The sequence below is a fragment of the Coffea eugenioides genome, chromosome 2 (assembly GCF_003713205.1).
Source record: "Coffea eugenioides isolate CCC68of chromosome 2, Ceug_1.0, whole genome shotgun sequence".
NCBI lineage: Eukaryota > Viridiplantae > Streptophyta > Magnoliopsida > Gentianales > Rubiaceae > Coffea > Coffea eugenioides.
In genome coordinates, this window is record NC_040036.1 from 36,746,007 (window position 1) to 36,750,948 (window position 4,942).

Consider the following 4,942-nt stretch of genomic DNA (forward strand, 5'->3'; position numbering starts at 1 on the left):
ATTATGGTATGAATAGGGTTTACCCAAACCTATTGGAAAGTTATAAAAAAAAAAAAAAGAGGGGAAGGGGACAGCAGCGGCTTGTTGCGGCTACTAATTGTGCGCCATTGTTGAAGCTTTAACTTCAGCAATGCAAAAAAAAAAAAAAAAATTAAGGAGGAAAGTCGCTAGCAAGTGGCTGGCGACATTGACCAAGTAGGAAAGGTTGAGAAAAAAAAAGGAGGGGCATCAGATCTTCATCTGTTTACAAGCCAGAAGGGCGGCCAAAGGGCCGACCGGAGGAAAAAAATTGCGAATAATAAAAGGTTATAATAATAATAATAGAAGATGAAAAAAATAGCAAGTATATTTGAGACCAAAAATATAGTATGGGTTTAATGAATGTTCAATAATTAAATTTTAGGTATAATCAACCCACCTTTTTGGACTAACATAGGAACTAAATTTCAAGACCCAACCTAAATTAAATGAATATTTTAAAAGATTTCGTCAGTCAGGCTTATTTAATTAGCCTAAGGTATTTAAGTAGAAGTCTAAGACGTTTTAATCTATCACTATTAGATTAAGTTATACAATATAAGATAAGTTTTGGATTTCTTTTAAATGCTTAAAATAATAACAATATAGATATTGATGGAGCAAATTAAAGATATAAACAAAAATAAAAAAAGAAGAAAATATAAATACAAGTGGAATAAGTTAAGACAATAATTATAATAATAAGTCAATATATATACATGTACACATAAATAATAATAGCGTCTACACGTGCACAAAAATGGTAGTAAAGCAAAAGATAATAGTAATTAATTAACAAGTATATATAGATGGTAATAAAATAAAGTAGCGACGACGAGGACAATAATAATAATGAATAATTATAAATTATAAATATGTATAGTAAGATAATAGTCAAGATAATAAATATGATTATGAATAATTACTTTCTTTTAAATTAGGAAACTTTACAAAAAAGAGGGCTTTCCAAATTAAGAAACTTTCTAAAAATAGAAACCTTCCAATTTAGGAAACTTTTCAAAAATAGAAATCGTCCAATTTAGGAAAATGCTGCTAGGGGGCCATATAATGGTTTAGACACGAATTTTTGACTCGCTCAGAGTTTGTATATTTATGCATCTATAGGAAATATCAAATAATTAGGAAACCTATGTTTTTGATAGGTATGATACAAGTTTGAAAGACCTAAGGTAGCCCCACTTGAGCAGCCAGGCAAAGGTAGGTGGCATTTGACCTTCTAAGACTTTAAAGGTGCAAAATGAAATTTTTTTTGTCAATCATATTTTGTTGTGTTGACTCGAAATATATTTGACTAAATGCTTTACTTGGATATTTATGAAAGTTATATTTTTCCTATATTAAAATGGACCATGTGACTTATTTGAAATATTTTGATATGTTATTACATACCCAACAAGCTGTATCTTTTATGAAATCAAAGATCTATATATGTAACGTGTGAAATGAATTTATGACAACTAAAGCTCAAAACAGTCATGGAACAGACGGTAGGGGCTATAGTCCTGTCTAATTGTCATGGTAGTCTGGTATAGAATCCGGCCGATTAACAAGGTCATGGTAGCCTGGTATAAAGTCCGGCCGATTGACCCATATATGAAATGGGACCGATCGATAGTCACGAAATCTATTGGTCATCCACCTAGAAGGGGTTTAATCTCTAGACTGAGTACTCAGTAGCCGGTCATTGCATGTACTTGTTATGAGTTGATATCGAATGATTTATGAACTAATATGATGAGACTTATAAACTGATATGAAAAGACTTATGAATTGATATGAAATGATTTATGACCTTATGATTTCTCATTTGCAGTTATCAATAAGATGCTTTTAAATTGCTTGCCACTCGTTGCTACTAATTATTTTATAAACAGCGTTACTTTCATGATTACGGATGTGATCGATGTGCAAATGGTTTGATTTATATCTATATATGTATCTATAAAGTTATGAGTGCATGGTCCGACAGAGGGGTAGATATTACTTACTGAGCGATTTGTCGCTCAACCCATTTTTACCATCTTTGCAGATTCTGAAGAGTATGAGTTGATTTACGTAGAAGACGCTGAGGATGACTTTTATTAGTTCTTAAGTGAACAGAAGTTAGTAGGCTAGCGACTTCTAGTTGTTAGTTTTATTTACTTTTGTTTCCACTGTTTCAACCAAAGAATAAATATGCGAATTTATTGGATATTTATAGACTATCCTTCATATGAGACTTGTACCGCACTTTATCTAGTTATGTTATGTAGTACTTTTAAAATTTAGTATAGTATGATGTTGCCTTGTATTCTTGAACGAGACTTGAGGATACGGCAGATGTCATGTGACTGGCACGTGCGGATTCGGGGCGTGACCAAACTAGTCTAATGTGTATCCAAAAACTGTCATTTGGTTAGCGAGGAACACGAATTTCTTTTACTTATAATTGCTTTCATTTCTTTTACTTATAATTGCTTTCATGTACATGAAGTTTTCTAATTAAATTAGATTGATTGCATGAGTTTCTTTAGATAATTAAGTTATATTGTTGTCGCAATGTCCCTTATGTATAACCTTAGGATGCATTTGGCACATGGGCTGGATGACAGGGAATTACTTATCCTTGAATTACTCATCTTGGGTTGAGTCATTCTTGAGTGAGTAATCGTATTATCTAGTGTTTAGTTGGTTTTACATTAGATGGGATGTGATAGGAAATAACATCATCCTATGTTTGGTTAGAAATGGTTAGAAATAGGATGAGGTGGGATTATGTATTATAGACTAAATACCCTTTTGTCAAACCAACAATCAGGAGTATTAATCATGCTTGATAAATCCAAAATCAACTTGTAAAAAGTAGAAATTTTAGATTTTAGGTTTTGGGCTAGCACTACGAGACCATACTTGAGTCACAAATATCTTGGAGTTTCGATCCTAGTTCAAATTTGGCCCAAACTCACAAGTCTTAATTGACATATCTAATCTTTTATGAACTAAAATTGACCACGCAAATATGGTTTTGCTTTTAGTAGGGGAAAAATAGTCTAAAATTTTTAGTAAGGGCAAATTGGTCAAAATTTTAGTTTTATTAATAATAGGGGCAAATTAGTCTAAATTTTAGTTATTTCATTTAGTCAAAAACATAGATTTTTTATTGGTAGGGACAAATTTGTCCAAAATTTTAATTATTTCATTTATATGGACAAATGAATTAAAGAATTAGTTTTGTTAATTGCATGGACAAATTAGTCCAACATTATGTTATTTCAGTAATATTAGCAAATTAGTCCAAAATTTAATTTTTTATTGGGAGGGGCAAATTTGTCTCAAAAAATTTATGTCATTAATAAGAGCAAATTAGTCCAAAACTTAGACTATATTATAGCAAGAGAGTAGAGTTATTAATTTTAGAGTAAAGTATTATTCTATTAGCAAGGATAAATAAATTTGAATTGGTATTATCCTAAGTTATATACCTCTTACTCCTTCTAGAATAAGTTATATACCATCTCCCTCATGGGATTATTTTATCCCCGACATGAGGGATTAATTAGGTTAAGTGGGATATATCATCCCATGCAAAAAATTAAACCAAACATGGGCGACACAGAATTAGCTAGTAATCTAATTCTGTGTCATCCCATGAACCAAATGGACCCTTAGGGACTAGATAAGCTGAAATACGCTATTTGCCGTACCTCCTTGATTGCCATTAGTTCATTTTCCAAAACTCTTCACATTGTATTGGTGCTAATATTCAAGACTAGTTCTGGGGTAAGCTCTGAATAAGTTGTATGGTGATATAATAGGTGGCCAATTATGAATATCAAATGTCAAATCCCATCCTAGGACTCGTTAGCTTTACATGTACAACAATGGTCCCTAGTTGCTGGTGCAAAAAAGGCTGCAAGATTCATAATCTTCCAAATCACACAAGTGCAAAACTTTTTATTTTTTTTTACTGCTGTATTAGACAACTAATGTGAAGGGGGAAAATCATCTATCTTTAACAACCATCTGCTGCAAAAATTGTTCACAAAGCCATATTCATCAGCATGCATATGCATAAATTCTATTACAATTTATGAAGAGCTTGGCCCACTTCTTTAGCGATACAAAATCTTGCCCAGGTGCTTAAATATTTCTCTACTCTTACAAGGGAATTAAGCCAACTACAATGCCCATGCCAAAGGCATAGAGCTGATGGCCGCTTTGCAAGTGAAAGCATAATCTAGAAAACTTTTATCTTCCATGAAATAACACAGCAAAAAGAATGTCGGAAAACAGAGCGAGGCAATCCTTAGAGGGAAACCCTTCATTATTCTTGTGCTTTTATTTTAGTTTGGTTATCAAGATCTGAAGGTTTTTTTTTCAATTCGATTAGTTGATTTCTAGGATTTCATGTTAGTGGTTGTTTATATTCATTTTTGGTGAAAACCATCACCTATTAAATTCAAAATCTTTATGGTAATTATTAAAAAATAAATTAACAATAAATTGTGGAAACGTACCTGAATTTATGTTGACTAACTGGTACTTGAAACCTCAGAGATTTTGAGGTAACCTTCTAACTCAACACGTATTCGCTAATCTCTTGAAAGATACCTTTAGTTTTTCTCTGGTATCTTTCCTGATGATGGGATATCAAGGAAGAATTATTTTTGTAGTATTAGAAAATATGACAATAAGAATACGTGTGATTTGGAGAGCATAACCCTGTTTATAGATAAATTTTCTATTGTTTTTTGGACTCCTATTTCAATCCATCATAAAAATAGAAATTGCTCTTAAATCTCTATATATTAAAGAACCACATCCTCTTAAATACATTAAAGTCCAAATCATAATTGATTACTTTATTTAGATTTAATCTTATTTGATAGTCTGCAACATATAATTATTCACATATAATTCCAAC